A 21,856-nucleotide genomic window follows, 5' to 3' on the forward strand; every position below is an offset into this window, starting at 1 on the left:
TCAAGATGGATAATGACACACCAATGTGCAACCTCCAAAGAAGCAGTTTCTCTAAGTGCCATTGAGTCTGGCTCGAGTGGCACTGTGTTAAAATACCCAACTTTACAGTATTAAAAGGACGCTTACAGTCTGTTACAAAACAAAAAAAATCTGACCTCTATGGATATTATCGCCCTTCATCATCCACCTTGCTGTTACCACCTCGAGTCACTGGCCCGGACCTTTTCACTGTGTGTGCTGCTGGAGCCTTCAAGCATTTTTTAAATAAATTGTTTGTTTATTATGGCGGTTTGCTATGAGGTACAGACCATCCTGGAATCAGAATCAGTTTTATTGCTAAGTTTGTACAGGAACAAGGAATTTGTTACTTTGTCATAGTACAAAACAACAGTTGTACAGAATAAAATATATTGTGTTGTAGTATTTACCTAGACCTAGTCTCTGCCTTGCACCCATAGTTAGCTGTTTAATAGCTTATTAGCTGATAACTTAGCATTTTCAACCTTTCATCCATATAAAGTTCTGGCAGTTAACATGTCGGTGACAAAACAGTAATACTGAAGCTTCAGAATGTGGCTTTTCAGAATGGCCAGATTGTAGTTTGCGGTTTTTTAGACATGAAATAAAAACTAAACAAAAAACATGTCCAGTTATCTTTGTGGGAACCAGTGTGACTATTAGACTTTTGGAATGATGCATTGTTTTCAAAGCTGAAACCTTTGACTCTGCACAAAAGGACAATGAACTGTTTTGGGTTGTATGGAGTTCCTTACACTTGTTTAGGGGATAACCTAATTCTCCCTCTGCCCCTTAAAGGGATCATCAGGGAACTGGTAGTTGTTAAGAGATTTAGAGGTGGGAAATTAATTTGCACAATTAATTTTCCTATGGGACTATATGAGAAACTGGGACTGTTGTGGAGGGCAGCACCAACAAGCTGAACTGAATTCTGGTCAGCATTAATTGCCCACCCCTGGATTAAGACATAGTTTTGGATTGGACACAAAGTCAACACTGCTAACTTTTATTCAAAATATGACAACTGCTCATCTGGAAAAACAAACCCTGTTGTGCCCCTTCGTGGCTCCTATGGACAGACAAACGTTTCTCAGTTATCTGTTTGCTGTATTTGATAGTATGAATAAAATTAATGCAATCAGATGGGAAAAGGTATCTGAACAAGAAGATGTGGATTTTAGTAGAAGGTCCATGTCTTCACTAACAGAAGAACTTCAAACTCTGCTAAACAGCATTCATACCTCCATCTCCATGTACCTCCCCCACTTATCCTTATGTTTTCCTTTGCATGCTCACATATCTAATTTCTCTTTCATCCTTCTTCCTTATCTTCTGCTCCATTACTTCATTTTCCTTTCTTTTTCTTTTTTCCTCTCTCCCTCCTGTTCCCTGTACCTCTCCGATTCATTCCTCTTTTTCATTCTGTCAGTCTTTTTCATTTCTTCCCATCTCCTCTCCAAATGTGCTCTCTTCTCATTTCCACTTTTGACTTTTTCATTATATCTTTCTCCCGTCATTTTCCTCCAAAAATGTCTGTTTTGACATTTTTTTCACTACTCTTTCCTTCCTTCCATCTTTTCCTCCTTCACATGTAGCCTATGTTATGACAGGGGTGTGGGTGTTGGGTTTGGTTTAATTAATACCACAGCATCTCCCTGCTCTGCCCGCCTCTCCGGCTCCGGACATTAATCAGAGGTATTTTCGGGGGAAGCGCGGCGGCGCAGGTGCAGATCGTTGGGGGCAGAGAAAGAGAGTCAGATGATGTATGGAAATACACGGCAAACCCTGATCCGGCTGTCCAATCATCATCCATCACCACCCGGTCGCCGGGCGAAACAAGTTATTCCCGCCAATGGAAAAAAGGGAGGCAACGGATTTAACGTCCAGCTTTATCAGGACAAACAAGGTGGATGGTTTGTAAATAGGAAGACAGGAGGGAAAGTTTCTGCATGTCCATCTGGACACACACACTGTGTTCTTTAATGATTTCCTACATTTCACAGAATGCAGAATTACAACTGGAAACTCAAAACATATCTAAATGTTTCTGTTTCTGACTCTGAAGAAAATTCTCTAAAGCTTGGCACTGAACACACACAAAAAGATCTTCTGAACATATTTTTAAAATCTTCTGTTGGATTTATTGCTTCCATAGTTTGTAAAAAAAATGTGAAAAAGACTTTATAAAGTTAGTTTTTCTTGACTTCTTGTTGGAAGGCTGATACTTCTACCCTAATTTAGAGTCCTGATTAGGCAGATTTTACACACACAAAAGCCCTAAATATGCATTTGCAATGTCAAACACAGACCCACCAGCTTTCTTGTACAAAATATGTATAACGTATGTCTGAGTCCATGTGTTATTTACAGTGAGCAAGTGGGCGACATGTGCCCTGTCTCATTTAAACTCTATCAGCATCCTCAACCCAAACAAAGGATTTCCACTAGTGAGAACACATCTGAGCCTAATGTTTCCTGTTGTGTGCTGCATGTGAGCGAAAACACTGAAAACAGCGTTATTGCTCATTATAAACAACATTACTATGCTTAACCTCCAGCGCTATGTTTTTCCTTGGACTAGAAAAACATGCTACTCTTTTAGAGTAGCTTTGCATCAATGGCAGTTCAAAGTATTCTTCACTTATCTTTTATTTACCCTTGGTACAGCCGCTTCTTTCGTATTCTGTCTGAAACAAGCCATTTTAGGTGCGCTCTCTTTAAGCTCACCTTCAGTTTAAGCCATCTTTCTTCTGATTGGCTGACCCTCACAAGCAAAAGGTTTGAACACGAGGTGGGCGGGGCTTCTGTGCTTACAGCCTGATCTCTGTGCCTGAGATGATGATATTAACGATATCATATATATATATATGTATATATATATATTTTCATATATATATATATATGGATATACAATTACAGTAATAGGCACATACACCACATAAACTGTATATTTATTGAAAAAAGAGAAAACACAACACATCCACTTTAACCACCAGTGGGCTGGTCAGGTTTTCACATTGGTACAGACCAATCTTTAACAGTATGAAACAAATATCTTAATCTTAGGTTTTGCTTGCTAATCTAACTTTATATATACAACTCTGAAAAAGTTCCAAGTATATTAATCCAGCTGTTAAATAGTCCCCAGCAAATGCACTTCCCCCTCTTGTAAATTCTAAAAAGTTGCCAGTTGTTTAAGCTGAGTGCAACAGACCAAGATACCAGACGACGTCACGTGGTTGGTTTTGGTCTTTTCTCCATATTAGTTAGCTAAAAGGAAAATCTAAAGGAACAGCAGCCTTTAATTATAACTGAAGACAATTACAGCGTTGACACAGTCAGATAAAATGTTTCACACCACTGGGCCAGATCAGGGTTTAGGACAAATTAATTAAATCTGACGTAGAGTAAATTAATTGTTGATATTACTAATTATCATATAAAGGATGATGGTGATGGTCATGATTAGAGAAACAATGAAAGGACAATAACAAGCAGCGGGCGACAGATAACTGCAATGGTAATTGCTACACCAATAATGTCAGCGTTATCTGATTAATTATGATAATGTTGTTAAACCAGTCGAACACACACAAAAACCTCTTTCTCCCTCACGATATATGAAGCAGCTCATCTGTGAACATCACTGAAATTCAAGCATTTTCACTTCCTCTGTGTTTTTTGTTTTTTTCCCCCCACTTTCTAATGCAGAGTGCTAATACACTCCAATGCAAACACACTCTTAGGTGTGTGTGTGTGTGTGCGTGCACATCCGGTCAGGCATGGTGAATGCAGATCAAATATTTCTGGTTAATTGGGAGGTTTAGTACAAGATCAGGCCGACTTATCCCACGCACGCACATGCACACGTGCCTGCGCACATGCAATCACACTTAATGTTATTACTTGTCATTCAGAGACTATTTAGTCTACTCATTATTAGAGCTAATACCCTTCATGATTAACAGTAAAAATCTGCCTCTTATAACACACACACACACACACACCACGGTAATCCAATCACTCTGTGTGTGTCTGTGTGCAAGACAGGGAGAATGTGTAGTTTTACATAATTTACATAATTAGTGCTCCGCGTGCTTCCCTGTTTTTAAAATACAGAATGTAACTGTAAGTAAGTTAACTTCAAGTCGATGTGAATTCAAATCAGGATTGTGCAGAGTTTCCGTTTTAACTGGAACTCCCAAAAGGTTGATTCTGTTCATCTGGACGTAGCGTTTTCAGTGGGAGAAACATTTTATCACTCATCCAAGTGACTTCCTCAGTTTCAGCTGACTGCAGGTTTCCCCAACCTTATAAACAGTACATTTGCACAATAACTGAAACCAGCCCACTGAATGAACAATGGGCTGTGAGGTCAGTTCCTTGTTAATAAATATGCAAATTGTCATGACCACTGATCGACAACCACTGATCAAAGCCCATTGATCAAAAAACATTTCCCCCACTGAAAACACTACGTCCAGATGAACAGAATCAACCTTTTGGGATCTACTTACCTGGATGATTGAGCATGGATCAAGACATTTTAACTGGAAGTGTTTTCTGTAAAGTTAGTTGCAGACTGTAAAAGTGAATATACAGTGCTCTGCAAAGTATTCATAGAGCCTCACCTGTTCCACCTTTTGTCATGTTACAGCCTTATTCCTAAACTGATCACATTCATTGTCACCTCAAAATTGGGCAGACAATACCCCGTAATGTCAAAGTGATAAAAAAACATTCTTCAAATTCTTGCAAAATTATTAAAAATAGAAAACAAAAGTGTAACATGTACTTAAATATTCACAGCCTTCGCCATGACACTCAAAATTGGGCTAAGTGCATCCTGTTTGCACTGATCATCTTTCAGGTATGTTTAAACATGGTTGGAGTCCACCTGTGGTAAATTTAGTTTACTAGACATGATAACACTCTCTTTATATAAATGGTCCCATAGCTATAAAAGAAAAAAACAGGCAATGAAGTCCAAAGAGCTGTCTGTAGACCTCTGAGACAGGATTGTATCGATGCACAGATCTGTGGAAGGGTACAGAAACATTTTTGCAGCATTGAACGTGCCAATGAGCACAGCGGCCTTCATCCTCTGTAAATGGAAGAAGTTTGGAATTCTTCCTTGAACTCTTACAGAGCTCCAGCGTTACTCTGTGGAGAGTGGAGACCCAACCATAAAGACAACCATTCCTGTAACACTCCCAATCAAGCCTGTATGGTAGAGTGGCCCTATCCTCACTTAAAAGCACATGGCAGCTGAGCCCACCCGGAGTCTCCCAAAAAGCACCTGAAGGACTCTCAGACGACTAGAAACTAAATTTTCTGGTGTGCTTAAACAAAAATTGAACTCTTTGCCAAGCACAATATCAGGAGGAAACCAGGCTCATCACCTGGCCAATACCCTCCCTACAGTGAAGCGCAGTGGTGGCAGCTTCATGCTGTGGGGATGTTTTTCAGCAGCGGGATTTGGGAGATAGCACAGGGTCAACGGCAAGATGAATGCAGCAATGTATGGAGAGCTCTAGACCTCAGAGTGGGGCAGAGCTTCATCTTCCAACAGGACAGTGACAATAAGTAACAACTCCCCATTCAAGTTGACGGAGCCTGAGAGGCTCTGAAAAGAAGAATGGAAAAAATTGCCCAAAACTAGGAGTGCCAAGCTGGTAGCATCATACTCACAAAGACACGAGGCTGTAATTGTTGCCAGAAGTGCATCAACAAAGTATTGAGCAAAGGTTGTGAACACTTGTGTACATGTTCCATTCTTGTTTTTTTTTTTTTTTTAATACATTTGGAAGAATTTCAAACAAATTTTTTCACTGTCCCATTAATGGGGAAAATTTAATCCAGTTTAAAATAAGGCTGTATAACATGACTAAATGTGAGGAAATGTAAAGCGCGGTGAATACTCTTCAGATGCACCGTGCATGTATATGACCAGGGTTCCTTCCAATATTTGTGGAAAATGTGTTTTGGAAAACACATTTGTGATACTGATTTTATCAGTGTCCTCAAAGATAACATTTGGTACTGCATATCAGTGATATGATCTGATGTAAGGGCTGGATCACAACAACAGGCGTTTTCAGGAATGTCGGGAAATGCATGTGAGGAAAATCACAGCTATAAAAAATGTATGTAACCTTTGGTGAATTCTATAAAAGCTGCTTTCTTTTCTTGGTCCTGGTATTTGTCATGTATTAGTGTCACTGTCAGGTATTTGTCACTGTCAAAATGTAATAAATTTTGCCATTAGGGATTTTCTTTTAAAAAATGTTTGGTCCAAACAGGTGAATAATAGATTAAAAGAGTCAGTCTGCAATTGAAGCCCCAACTCGAACCCTACACAGTTTGGTTATTTGGTGGATGTTGAAAGGTTAAGAAGTCTTAAGTGGACTTCATTATCAGTGCTAACACAATGATAATATATTGTCACACTGAGCAGAAAGACTTGACTATTTGCACATCCTGCATATATGGAGAACATATTTATTCACATGGATTTATGTGTTTCTCTCTCAGAGTATAATATTCTGTTTAGTTTCTGCTCTCCACCGCTGTCTGAGGTACTAGTTCAGTTATTGTTTTCTACCATCTGTGGCATATGTTGATGTGTGTTTTGGATTTTGTTAATATAGCCGCCTTGAAAAATTTGTCTGCGTCCATGCTCATTATGAGCTTGACTGTGTGTGTAACAGCAGAGCGGTTAAGCTAATGCTCTGGTATTAATTTGAGGGGGAGGTTATCCTCCTAAGGTTGTTCAGACATGGCCGCTAATCTCACTGGCGGCTCTCCTTTTAATTTAATTACAGTTAACTGTGTTAATATTTCATTAAAGTATTAGTTAGAAGAACGTGTGTTTTAATCAGACCGATGCTGCTGCTGCCGCAGAGTTCATTCGACCCAGTGTCGTGCTCCGTCCCTGCCGTGCCATCATCCGCTGTCTGCTCATCCGTTTGTTCTCTCGAGACTTCCTCATCCTTTCATCCCCTCCTGTGACAGAAGCTGCCACACACAGACACACACACAGAAATACAACAAGAACACACACTTATGCAACTGCGCGCATGCAAAAGCGTCGGCTAAATGCCTAGGAATAAATGTAAATGAGAAGTTTTTTGTGTAATCCCCTCCACCAAACAACTCGACTCCTTCTCTCCACTGGCCAGAGCAGATGTCTCTTGTCAATGTGAACAAGCATCAAACGACAAGCCTGTCATATTTTCATATTTAACTATTCATCTCATTCTAATTTATGGAGCTAGGAAGCACACACACACACACAGACACACACACCGTCAGATATTTAACATTAAGCATGAAAGGTTTCTCGCAGGACACCTTAAGTATTTGCATTTTCTTATGACCTTAAGTGTAGGTAACATCTATTACCTGAAGACAAGTCCTTCTCTATACTTAGTACCTCAACTTACTTTGCTGTGTTGTGTAGTGCACATCACGCAGTGCTATGACTGTATTTTACTGTCCCGAATAACAAAACAGCCCAAATTTTAGTCACCTGAACTTAGATCGTTATTCTTTACTTTTCCAAATTCTTTGGAGAACTATTTTCTCCATGATATATCTGACCCACATTCCCATGGCTTGTTCAGTATTCCAGCCACATACTGATCCTCATCCTTGATCTTTGACATTCAGTGACTCTGGTAATTCTCAGCTGCTTGACACAGGAATTGGTCTGCTGCCTGTCTCTCAGTGTTGGGTAAGTTACTTTAAAAAAAGTAATTAATTACTATTACTAATTACTTAATCAATATTGTATTTAAAATACTTATCTAATTACTGTGTCTGAAAAGTAACTTAATTACTCAATAAGTAATTTAACTAAGTACTTATTAAAATCCCCATAAACCTTGAGTGGACAAACAATAGAAATTAAACTCTTTAAATAATAAATAATTAAAAAAAAAATACGAGTCAACATGAAATAGTTTAGCCTTTTTGCTTCCTGAATCATCTTTATTACATTCTATAAAAAAAACATTCTTTAATAATTACATTTTTTAGTAAGGAATGTAACTTTCTTTAGCTAAGAAACACAATTCCAGAATAACAAATATATTTTTCCTGCAACATATCTGAATAACAAAAAAACTTCCTCAAACCAATGAGCACCATATTTCCTGCATGCTGTATGCACCATGTTTTCCAAAACATTTTTTGTACTACTTAGCTGTGTTGTTTTTGAACAAGTTGTTGTATCTCATTAATGTAAGTCTCTCAAAGCGTTCACTTGACTGTCTGTTCCTTCTGGGTGTAAGCACAAGATTGCCGAGGCTAAAAAGCCTTTCCACTGGTGCGCTTGATGGTGTGGCTGTGTTGTGCCTCAGTGAAATGGCCTTAATCCTGGGAAACTGGCTAAGAACACCCAGCTCAGACCCAGCAGATTTCAAATATTCCATCACCTCTGTTTCAGCAGAGTAGGTACAGTCGTCCTCCTCAAATGAAAAAAAGTCATCAGTGGAGTCAGCAGGGTTCTTGTGATCTTGAGCAGGTTGTTGGTCTTCAAGAGACAACCCACGGCACTCTGTAGTAAGCATTGCCCTAACCATGTCTTTTTTCTCTTCTTCTCTGATCCAGCGTAACTTAAATTTAGGCAAAGTGACTGCAGCTAGGAGCTTCTTTATTGTCCATCATTGAGGAAAAGCGCACCTTGATCGCCTATGAGAAAAAAATACATCAGACACTTCACATAAGAGCATGATAAATAAAACAAAAATTTATTTTAGGGTAAGGCTATATATAGATTACCTTAACAATGATATCAGGGAGGGATGCTGTCAGCTTAAGCTCGTCCTGCAGTGCCAGCGTCCTGGACATTAGAATCTCCAGAGTTGGAAGAAGGATTCCAAAATAGCAGTTCTCTTCTCCTTGCAATATGTCTAGTGCAACAGTGAGTGGCTTCAACACGATACAATACTCCTTTAGGAACAGATACTCCCGATCAGTGAAGCATTTGATTCCAAACTGAGTGCAGACAGTATTTAATTCAGCAAGGGGAATGTCAGTGATCCTGGACAGAGCGTCGTGAAATGAATTCCATCGTGTTGAAACAGGTACTATGAGTTTTTTCTTGAAAAAATTATCTACCAACTCTGAAGCAACAGAAGAACGGTTTGCTTTTGTCCACATTGCAGAACACTTTGAAGTTGCACTTCTGTAGATGAATTTTGCCTCATTTGCTTGAAGCCATTTCTCAACATCATGAAAAATTAAGTTCAGTGTGTGTGATGCACACCTTAAGTGTGGAGGGAGAGAAAACTGTCCTTCAGATTCTGTGGAGAGGGTCTGCTCAACATCAGTAAATGTCACCTCTTCATCTTCTTCCTATTCCTCATCAGAGTCTGATTTTTGGAACATTCTAAAAGCTTTGATAAAATTGGACCCGTTGTCGGTCACAGTGGCTGTCACTTTAGAGTTCAGTCCATAAGCCGAATGTACTTGCTCGATTTCATTGCTGATGACATCATATGTGTGTCTCCCTCGAACTCTTTTACATGCTAGCGCTGCATGTCCTCGTACAAAAGTAGAAGGATCAATCCAGTGTGCCGTCATTCTGAGAAAACTTCTATTATGGCTCGTCCAAATGTTAGAAGTCGTGGAAATATATTCCAAACTCTCGAATGTCTCTTTAAGCTCCATTTCCATGTCAGCATAACACTTATCTAAGTAAGTAGAAAACGTTTTTCGATCAGGCAGTGCTGCTTTTTTGACACACACAGGTATTTTGTTTAATATGCACCTAAAAGACGGAGACTCTACAGTACGCAGCGGTAGCATCTCTTCCACAACGTAGCCTGCAATCATTTTCTTAAGCTCACCTTCAGACACTTTCTGTGTTGCTGAAGTGAAATCAAGTTTCGTCTGCTTAGCAGGAGTTGCCGCGGTGTTATCCATGGATGATGAAGATGGCTCACTCAGAAGGCTTTGTCTGTGCTGCCGTGTCAGGTGCTTCAGCAGATTACTCGTGCTATTGACAGCGGCCGATAGTTTTTTCTCCCCAGGACATAGCTTACATATTACCGTAATGTTCTTGTCTGCTTGTTTTAGAAAAGTGAAGTGACGGGAATATTTCCATTTCATAAAACAGGCCCTCGCTTCAGCCGAGTCCGACATCTTCCACTGTAGAATACGACTATGCAGCAAACTGGCGCGAAATGACGTACAGCTGCACTACAGCGATGTTAAAGCGGCAGAGTTTATTTTTACCTTTAGAAGATAAATTATTCAAATTAAATAATGATTTTCAGCGAGTTTAGTCATTTTACAATGTAACGCAAGTACATTGTAAGTAACTGTAATTAAAATACCTAAAAATGAACAGTAATTAGTTACTCTACTTTTTCAGTGGAAAACGCGTTACACCCAACACTGCTGTCTCTGTAAGAAAGACACCATTCACTTCTCAGAAAATAATTTCCTCCTTGGCTTCAGTTTTCTGAAGAAATCACTGATTTAGCAGCCCCCGAATATGAAGATTTGGGGAAAAACTCAAAAGCCAAAAAAAATCACTTCCTAACCCCACAGTGGTAGGAGGTCGCCGTACAATCAGTAAAGACTTTTTCCATGTAGGAGCTGCCACCTTCTCTCTTAGAAACTGCACAGACTGCAGTGTAGTCACACAGTAAGCTACCTGCCATGTGTGGTTGGGGGTGGATGGTGGTCATGTAGCACCACAGTAACCAGAAAACGTCTAATAATAGTTTTGATGTTTTTGCCAGTAAAAACATTTTCAGAAACACTGTGTTGCATTCAGTATCAATAGATTTACACTGTGGATTTCACCAAAAATCAGGATTTTTTTCATGATTTCACAAACCTCATTTATTTTTATTATTAACCAAATTAGGATGGAAAAAAAGGTTTAAAGGGAAAGTCAAACAGATCCTTCAAAATAAGCACCGTTCACTGCAGCCTATTGAGCCAACTGGTAGCCAGAGCTGATCATCTACTGGCAGCAACTACAGTGATTGCAGTCAATACCAGACCGTCAGAAAGAACTTAAAGCAGGTGAAATATTAATTCAGTTGTATCTATCATCATCTATCTTCCCATCAGTGTCTAGTTGTTGAAGTTGAGTTTGGTAAGAAGGAAACTGCACGGAGAAAAAGTTGGTAGAAACAACATCTACTACTGAAAAAAGCTAGCAGTGAGCTTGTCACTCAGCGAAGTTGCTCTACTGTCGAATTAATAAACCATAAATAAACTTAATGCTGTAGATTTATTGGTTTGACTTAAAAGCGAGTTTGAGATGCGTATGCGTATTAAGTGCTCACTACAGATGCGTGTGCAGAACAGATGGCTGGTTTAGATGCGGTGTATACAGACTGATTTACCTTTTACATTAAAGAAGGGATGATGGACAGAGAAAGGAGCAGGGAGAGGGGGAGCTAAAATAGTATTTTTTTCACTCCTAATGTGTACGTCCATATGATTCTGCTTATATACTGCTCATATATTAATATATGTACGTGTCAGTAGTAATATTTGAAGCTTTGATACACAGATGGCAGTGACGTCTACACCTGCTCTCTACAGGGCCCCGTGTTCTTGTGTGTGTGTGTTCGTGTGTGTGTGTCCAACACTTGAAAGAGACCTGTCAGCATTCCTCTCTGAACTACCTCTGTCGTCTATTAATCTCTCTCTTTCATTCTCTCGTGCCGCCTCTCTCTTCCTTCCTCTACCTCCCATTAATTCTTTCTCACACTCTTTTTCTTACGCTTTCCCTCTCCCTCCCTCTCTCTAATCTATTAATCTCTCTCATTCCTTCCTTCCGTCTCCCGGTTTTCTTGCTTCTTTCCCATCTTCCGCTCCTCTGTAATCCCTCTAAGTCTGCGCTTTTAAAGGTGTGGCTTAAATAGCCACAGTTAAATTTGATTTACTGCTTCTGTAATGACCACCAAAAATATATAGAGAAGGCAGTGATCTGCAAATCATTTGAAGTGTATTTAGATAAAAACAGAACAAATGCAATCAATCAAATGTTGCAATGAGACGGTTTGTTGTTATTGGCAGTGTGCGTTTTTTCAGCATTATGTGTTTTTAGTTTCATCATTTTTGTTTGACAGGTCGGGATAAGTGCAAACGTACATTTTCTTCTTGAAATAAACAAGATGAAATTAGCACCCTCTGAATATATTAATGCTATGAACGATTTACCTGCACACTCTTTCACAGAGGGTTGTAGGCGTGGCCCATTTTCACTTTGCTCTTACCCAGTCATGTTTCTCACCGGTTGCAGTAAAATGTAATTGTTGCACACACCGGGTTTCTTTCAACATCACACAGTGTTGCCTCTTATATCATGAATTTATATCATGAAAAATGATAAGTAAGGAAATGCCACACAAAATTAAAGGAACTAAAAGATGATTCAAAAGTCACAAGAGAACATTATTTATTCATGGATTTGTTTAAATATGTGGAATCTGGTGTTAATTAAAACATTTCAGTAAGGTGCTGGAGGTCCTAATGTGTTTTATTAATTGTGTTTCACAACGACAGCCTCATAATTAGTGCTTCCTATGTGTAAAAACATATGCTTTGCAAACACATATAGAAAGACTGCCAAGAGGAAATCAATAAGTTTGGTGTAATGTGGATTTCTTCATGTGATTAAAATATGTTTTCTTGGCTGTGAGAAATACAACTGACAACTTCACATATGTTACAGTACACGCAAAGGTGTGGAGGCAGAGAGAGAGACGGGGGAGAAATTACTAAGGTGTGTGTGTGTGTGTGTGTGTGTGTGTGTGGCAGGTGTGAATCGAGGGGGGAAAACAGAGAACTGTTTACAGTGCTTACACAGAAACAGACTCATGACGATCATATGGAGGTGAAGGATACTATATTAAGTTTTTAACCAACACTTCTGCCCTTAATGCTACAAATACTGCGAACAGTACTACTACACCATCAATGCAAAGCCACCATTAAGTCACCGTTTCCATAACTGAAATGTGAATGTGAAATTGCCTCCAGCGGTCAAAAGCTCCCAAATGCTCAACTTCAGCCTTGAAATAAATAAATAAAGTCTGTGTTACCGCCAGCTATGAATTTAACAGGCAAGGGCCATCCCCAAGCTATTTCAAATAATAATGCCTTTCCACTAAGTTGTTCCCTCCTTTGTACTTGTCTGCGCTGCCCTAATCAGCGTCATTTATGCTGTAGTTCTTACACCTGTTTCCAATTAGCCAATCACCTCTTCAGTATAAATATCTCCTGCTTAGCCCTCCCTAGCACCAGATTGTTTTAAGCCTTTCTAGACATTATTTTGAGTTACTAGTATTCCTGGGCCCTATTCCAGGAAGCATCTTCAACAAAGTTTGATTTTAAAAATAAACTCTCAGTTGATTAGCTCTGAGATCGGCAACCTTGAGTTTCCTGTTCCAGAACGCCTGATAAGAGTTAATTCAAGTCTGAGTATTTTCACTTGGAGTTAAGTACACGCGTGAGTGGAAAAAGAGAGCCAACATCAGTTGAGCTCTGATACCACGATTCATCATGGTAACGGGTAAATTTTAACCCAGTGAACCGAGGATTACGAACGTGTGCCAGTGTGCACCATGATGTTCATCACACCAACCCTCTGCATTCCTTCACTACATCCATGAAGCTTCTCTGTCGTCGTCCATATCCAAACTGTTTTGTCCAATATATTAACATTTATTTTTAAAGCTAATTATTCAGCTGTAACCTGACAGCAAATGACTGGATTCAGATTCGGTCTGATTGATGAGCCTTCCCACTGAGCAAGTGGATTCAGATGCAGACCTTATTTGTTGATCCACTACGGATGATTCAGTTCGGAGTCACTGGACAGATCCACTGATTAGTTAAGGAAGGAGCTGGAGCTTAGGCGTTTAGACGCAGAGCTTGCCAGAGCCAGGGAGGTTGAACTGAAAAAGGTGGAGGTGGAGGCGGAGACAACTGTCAAGTTGCGACAGTTGGAACTCCAGCAGGCTTCCCTTCCTGCGACTGTCTCCAGTCAGCAGGCAGACGGACCATTTGATGTGGGGAAAAACATTTGCCTGAAGTCAAGGTAGGACTGACCCTGTGCCAACTCCAAACCTCTAAAATGCTGCCTATAGGCCTCAGGTACCAGTTCATAGGCTTGGAGGACGGCACTTTTAAGCTTCTCATAAACTAAGCAGTCATCCATAGAAAGACTGGAACAAGCTTCTTGAGCCTTACCTGTCAACTTACACAGCAACATCACCCCCCACACATCTTGAGGCCACTGCAATGCAGTCGCTATGCGTTCAAATGCAACAAAGAAGCTATGAACACTGGACTCACAGAAAACTGGAACCAGGTGGATGTTATTGCTCACAAACGAGCCTCTAGACACCTGTGCGCTGATAGCTGTATCATCCATTTTAGGGGCGGAGAAGGCTTAGCAAACACACCCTAATTAAGACTCTACCACACCCCTCTGCCAACTCACTCAGAAACTACTGAACAATTAACGGAAAACTACACTATTTACTTTAACTGACCAACTTACCTCTTACTGCATACACGTTAAACAAACACAACTTACCCAGTTCCTAAGCACACCAAACTTAACCTACCTATCTTCTGGAGCGTGCTGGGCTCGAGGCAACTTGAAAGGCGGAACTTCAGCGACCGGAGCCCTGAATTGCCTACCCCCAACAGGGAACTTATCCCCGCCCAGGATTACTCCAAAAATAAGAAAGGCAAAATAATAAAAGAGTGCCCGAAGGACAAACTTAATAAGCTCAGCTGGACACTCACCTAACTTAACTGGGAAGTTGTGAATCTCTAAAGGTGTCAAAAAGCAAGATAATCAAAAACCAATTCCAACTCAAAACTCCCTTTTCGACAATCCCGGACGAGCCCCCACTTGTTACGTTCCCCTGAGGGGTCTAGGCGGTGAGGGGAAGTAACAAAAAGTGTCCGGGTCAGAAAAAAGGAGTCAAGGAGGCAAAAGGGTTAGTCCTACCTTGACTTCGCAAGGGAGAAGGAAAAGCTCTTTGATAGGTGGTGTTCTGCAAGCCAGGTTAATGATTTGGGGTCGTTACGTGAGCTTGTGCTAGTAGAGGACTTTAAGAATGCGGTGCCTGAGTGCGTGGCTTGGCATTTAAGTGAAGAGGGTTTCCACTTTACAGCAGGCTGCCACACTGGCAGATGAGTTTACCCTTATTCATAAACCAAATGCTGTAGAATGTGACATCCCTTCTCGCCATAGTACATCTTGGAGAGGTAAGAGTGGGCCAGCTAACAAGGCTGAAAAAGTTGTGGTTTCGAGACCCAAAACGAAGCTTTGTTTCTTCTGCCACAAACCTGGACACCTCGTTGCTAACTGTTTGAAGTTGATACACAAACAGAAAGCCCACTCAAAGCAAAAAGGGCCTGCTTTGAGAAAGGTCAGTCGTAGTTCTCAAACCGACAAGGCTGCCAGGCCTACTAAAAGGCTAAACTTGGAGCATAATTGCTCAGTAGCGCCCTGTGGTCAGTGTAAGGGGTCAGCTAGCCCCAAGCTAATGCTAGTTGACAATTTCCCAGGTCCTCAAAATGGCCTACTGGGGGACAAGTCATGTATAGCACCACCACTCAGATCTGCACTACTGGCTAACAAACATGCTTGTACCCCTGACTTGAGGAATCGTCTGCGAAGTGTTTCTGGAAGGCCCACTAGCTGCCTGCTCGGTTCTCGACATGTGATGGTCCAAAGCCCTGGCTATCACATGAGAGACTGTTTCGAGGGTCTGGGGCCACTCTCTGGCAATGTTGTGAACCCACTGAGATGGGGTTGGCAGTTTCCACAGGAAATGCCTAACCGTTCCTATGGGGTTTGGTAGGTGGAAAGCCTACAGTTTTGGTGGTGCAACGGTTATGGGACTTGTTTTGGTTATTGTAATCATTTGACAAACCACGGGTTTGTATTTATGGGAGGGGGTGTTACGGCCCTAGCAGGGCCTCATCCGGAAGGTGCCTGTGTGGGTGTGTCCTACAATCTCCCATCTGCCTGAGGTGCCACCTTCTTTCTTTTGTGCAGCTGACTCTCGTCAGTAATTAAGAGTATTTAAGCACAGGGAAAAGTGAGCTCTGGGCCTGAGTGCCATGTGAGTGGTTACAGCTAGTGAGCTGTGTTTTTGTGGTGTTTGCAGCTAGTGAGCTGTGTTTTTGTGGTTTTCAGCTAGTGAGCTGTGTTTTTGTGGTTTTCAGCTAGTGAGCTGTGTGACCGTGTTTGCAGCTAGTGAGCTGCTCTCTTTTTGACCTACTTTTATTTTATTGACCAACGCTTGAGTTTTGTTTGTTTCTTTGAATGGTGATAGCGGCTTGTCCGTCTCTTTTAGTTAGTTTTAATAGAAACTTTAATAAAACTCTTTAATTTATTAAAGAGTTTTATTTATAAAGCGAATAGCTTGAAGGCCTTTCCGAAGCACTTTTCAGACGCTTCTTCGCTAGGTCATGGCGACAGGTATGCTGGTTAGCCAGAGGTGCAGGGTTGAATGTTTGTGTCATATACAATGTGTCACGCCTAGACCCCTTTGGGGGGACGTAACACAGACACTGTACCTTTCAAAATGTAGTTTGACATCATTTACTGACTTGAACCTCAATGCATGAACACATTTCATCACAAATGTAATCGGATTACTATTAATGTCTATATCTGCAGTCTTAACAGTCACCTAAGCCACTCACATCATCTTTGAGCTGTAAATGTGAACATGGCTGATTACAATATGACAAATGATTGATTATTGATCAGTGTGTTCTGTGTTTAAAGATATCTTATCATTAAATGGTGATTCTGCAGTAATGTACAGTAGCCTGAAGGTTTCAAATGTAATGCAGTAATGCAGCTGTCACAGCGTGACAGCTGCATTACTGTCCACAGTTGCAGATTCAGAAAGATGGAGGCTACAGATTTAAATCTGAGCTGATTACAAATTTATGATGTTGCTGGATTGCTGTATCAGTCCTTATACACTGATAACCAATTCTTTAGTAAGGTAATACATTTATTGTTTAGATGTGGGTTGTGGACTTTGCTTTCCCTCCGTATGGTCTTTTCCACTAGCACCCACTCGACTCGACTCTAGTCAGCTTTGTTCATTTTCCATTACGACCGAGTACCACCTCACTGAGTGAGTGGTGAGTGGGGTCATTATAGCAAGGTCACCTGACAGTCCTGTGATGTCACTGGCATGCGACACAAACACAACACAACAATGGAGGAGATTCTTGTGAAGGAGTTGCTTTCATCACTCATCCAGTGACCTCGCTCCCTCGCACATCAACAGACTACAACTCAGCTCACTTGGAGCCCTGAGTAGGTACTAAAAACTAGGCACTTTTTAAAGTTGCTAAAGGCCGTGCAGATGTCAGCTAGTTAAAACCACATGCATGACATTTGACATGGGCGTGCATGAATCTTCACTCTTCAGTTTAGACATTTTCAAAAACTACTGGAAGATGATGTGGTACAGCAAAACCTGACCAATTGTTAGATAATTAGACTCAATCCAAAATGAAGTTGACCCTAACAGAGAGGAAAACAAAGTTAGCATAATTCACTATTATATAATTTGATCAAGTCATAATTTGAGATACACAGACTGATTTGCCAGAAACGGGAGGACCCGTCAAGAGATTAAATCCTTCCTGTTTTTAAGTTTGTAGATTTTTTTAAGATCTTAAAGTAATAATAAATATTTTTTTGTTCAAGCTGAGCATCTTGCATGGACATATCAGCTCTGGATATTCTACATTTTCCATAAGCTTTGCATTAGCCCAGCTTTAACAGCTTACATTAATGCTTATGCTGCTGCCCTTATAACACAAACATTAATATTGTGTCATTTGCCGCTGTCGATTTATTGCTAGTGCTACTCAATGCATTAGTTTACAGCCAGTTTTCACGTTTTTTTTTTTCTGTCAAATATATTTAATGTCTTGCTCCAGTTTCTTGGTGTTACAGAAAGTAATTACAGCATGAGGTAATAGCTGGTGATTACTACAGACTGCTTACTGCTGCACCAGCAATTAACCTTTCAACTATTAGTCCTGTTTAAACACACAGCCCAACGCTAATGTAGCACGCTCTGTTTAAAAAGCAGACTGGGTAATTGGCTTTTTGGCATCAGAGTGGTCAGTAAGTATGTGTGCTTGTGTGTGTGTGTGTGTGTGTGTGTGTGTGTATGAGAGAGCGAGCGAGAGAAAACAAGCAGGTAGTTAATGTGTATAAATGAGAAAAATTCCAGATTCATATGAGATGGTTGTGTTTACAATGTGTGGGAAAAACTTAAGAAAAAAAACCAAAACGTGTGAGTGGAGCTGGAGTGCGTGTGAGAGGGTTTTTGAAAGAGACCATGACATCAGCTGGCTGCATCTCAGCAGCCAATTTTACAAAAAAAAAAAAAAAAAAAATACAGGAAATTAACATTCCTACACAAACACCCCCAACATTTCCACCACAAACCCGCACCTGTTGAGTGTGTGTCCACATATTTGTGTGTGTGTGCATTTCTGACATTTGCATACAAATGAAAGTTGTTTTTTTTTAACCTCTACATTAAAAGATTGAAGCCCTGAATCTTTTCTTTGCCAGCTTTATTTCCTTTAGCTGCTGTTGTCCTTTATTTTCCTGCACAGCAAATACAGCATGGCCAAATTAACGATCAGACGATCAGATTTGATTTCAAAACTGTTAAAGTGTCTATATGGGTCTACACCAGAGACAGTGTTAATTTAACTCTTTTTGGAGAGTTGGTACCTTAACTCTGATTTAGTGTTAAATACCAAATCTGTCTGGAGTTGATAATTTAACACTTATTAATGCTAACTAGGTGTTAAAATTTTATATCTTAACTCTCACAGAGTATTTTATTTTAAATACATAAGAGTTATCTTCTAATTCATTCTAAAATGTGTAAATTCTACTGTTCGGAACTTTTAGAAATTCCTTAGGAAATAAACATTTATTAAAAAGAACCAATGTTTTTCCACAGCAAAATCTCCAGTGTTAAATTAACACTACAGAGTGTCTATATGTGTCCACACTGTTGAGTGTTAAATGAACACTTTTGACAGTGTTGTATTTTTAAAAGTAACCTAGTCAGTTTTCAAGATTTACAATGACTAACACAGAGCAGTGCTGATTTTCTAACACTGGAATATTTCTAACATTTTGAGTTATTTTCCAGTGTTCAGAAAATCAGCACTGCTCAAATAATGTGGTAAACAATTGCAGCACTAGGTGGTCCCTAGAGACAAAGCACATACAAACTCCAAAAAGCATGTATGAGGTCCAAAAAGCACGTACAAGCTCCGAAAAGCACGTACAAACTCCAAAACACGTACAAATTTCAAAGCACGTACAAATTCCAAAACACACAAACTGTCAGGGTTCCTGGGTCGGTGACCCAGTGTTTTCAGTTCTGTTCATGTTCAGTTTAGTTTGCCACACTAATGTTCCCACTTCCTGTTTTTTCCCATGTCAGCTTGTGTCATTAGTCAGATTATGTTCAGCCCTGTACTCACCCGTTTCCAATCATTGTCATCATTCAACCTATGTATTTAAGCTCCTCGGTTTCACCAGTTCTTTGTCGTGTCATTGATGTTAATGTCGTCTCTCCGCATGTATGTTCAGATCAGTCAGCCAGCCATTCAGTTCTTCAGTCAGTCAGTCGTCCACCCAGTCAGCCATTTCAGTTCATGTTCTGTTCATCCAACCTACCTACAATAAACCCCATTATCCTGCACCGTGAGTCCAGCGTTTGGGTCATCTCTTCCTCGCCTCCACACACGACACTCCTGACACAAACTCGAAAACACAACTGAAGTGCTCCAGGATGCTAGGGGCAGTATTGAGCTTCTCTCTGAGCAAAGCACACTTACTGTTAGCTAATGTCAGATTTGACTCCACTGTAAACCAAGCATTGGCAGTAGTTAAAAACAAATCAAACAAACAACAGTTTGCACATTACCTTTCTTATAAATCGTAGTTATTCTATCCTTGCAGGTGTTTTCCACTGGTATCCAACTCCATGTGTTTGCAACAAACTTGCCATTTATTTTGCAAATCGAGCTCAACACTGCCCCTAGCGTCCTGGAGCACTTCGGTTGTGTTTTGGAGTTTGTATGTGCTTTTTGGAGTTTGTACGTGTTTTGGAGTTTGTACGTGCTTTTTGGAGTTTGTACGTGCTTTGTCTCCAGGGCCACCGTACAGCACAGTAAAAAAAAAAAAAGATTTGTTTTTGAGCCTTAACTTGTGTAAAGTATTTTCCCAAAAGACAATTCTAGATACAAATCCACTGCCCATATATAAAGGCAATGTTATACCGAGAGCACGTTTGTTAAAACGGCGCTCTCTCAAACAACTGAAGAACACAGAAAATAGTCAATGCCGAAATAAATTTAAAACCTCACTCTTTTTTCTTTTTGACCTAAACCGTGTGCTCAAAACTCTGAACGGATCTAAATGTTAACCTAGAACCTAGTCAGCACATCTGCTACTGCTGTTTGCATGGTTTTTGTGGGAAATACTTTTCAGGCTTCAAGTAGCGCTATAATTTTATTGCCAACATTTCACCATCTAAACACTGTTTTGGGTGTATTTGAGTTAGCAAAAAGTTTGACCAAATATTCATATGCAAGCATTTTGCATTTTTTTTTTAAATGCTATAGTATTTGCCCGCAAACAATAAATTTCAGTAAACTAAAACCGATCATTATGCTATCGCTGGGCAACGTGGCTAATGCCTTTCACATAGTTTTGCCTCAACTCAAAAAAGCCACAGAAGTAAAAGCTAATAATAATGATTAAAACAATCTCAGAAAAAAATGACCAAGTGTGGCAAACAACTCAGCAATATGGAGAGCAAAATGTTCTGAAACGGCTTCACTTCGCTTTGGTCAGAACCTGTTATGCTGGGGGGCGGAGTCTGTGAATTTACTCTATTAGTGTCATAGCCCCTTTAAGGAGTTCAGAGTTAAGAGGTCAAGAGTTAATGTTTCCATTGTAATGCTTACAGATTTGATATAAAAACACAAATTTTTAACACTCGAGCTTAACTACTATCAATTTACACCTAATTAAAAGAATGTGACTCTACTTAGAGTAAAATTAACTCTACTGACACCAAAACATTTTAAACTTTTGAATTTGCTGTGTGGAATTTGCTCCTTTTGAAGCTCAAATATAACCAGTATTTGTTACCTCGCTGTACAATCTGAACATCATACGCTTACAGAGATAGTCTCTCTGCACAAAGACAAACTTTGAGAAATGCTGTCAGAGAGAGAATTGCTTGGGTTGTTTTGATGTTTCAATAAAAATGTCAGACTTTGGCTCAGGAGACTGCCAATTTCAAGCTGTTTCCCAGTAATAGATTTGTTGCCATAGCGTTGGGGTCCAGTTTAAGTAATTTCCTATTTTATTTTGAATGTTTTTTATTCCAGTTACTTTTACTTTTTTGTTTGGTTTCCTGCCATTTTTCTGTTCAATTATCCAATCAGTTATCAAAGTATACACATCCCAGTTTGTCAGCATTCATTTGATTATCTTGGTAGTAACAGTAGTCAAGTTTTTCTGAGCGTCACCAGTTTGAATTCCTCGTATTGAGACAGACAAAAGCACTACCTACAATGAGGGGAAAATGCAACAGAGAACAGAGGGAAGTGCAAACAATGAATACGGGCAAGAAATAACGGGAAGCAAAACTGAACATGATACACACCAGGCAGGACACTATCAAAGTAAAACAAGAACTAACACACACACACAGAGACTAGATGACAAAACTAAGACCAGAAAATGCAAATTTTAAAC

This window comes from Oreochromis aureus, linkage group 7 (assembly GCF_013358895.1).
Source record: "Oreochromis aureus strain Israel breed Guangdong linkage group 7, ZZ_aureus, whole genome shotgun sequence".
Classification (NCBI taxonomy): Eukaryota; Metazoa; Chordata; class Actinopteri; order Cichliformes; family Cichlidae; genus Oreochromis; species Oreochromis aureus.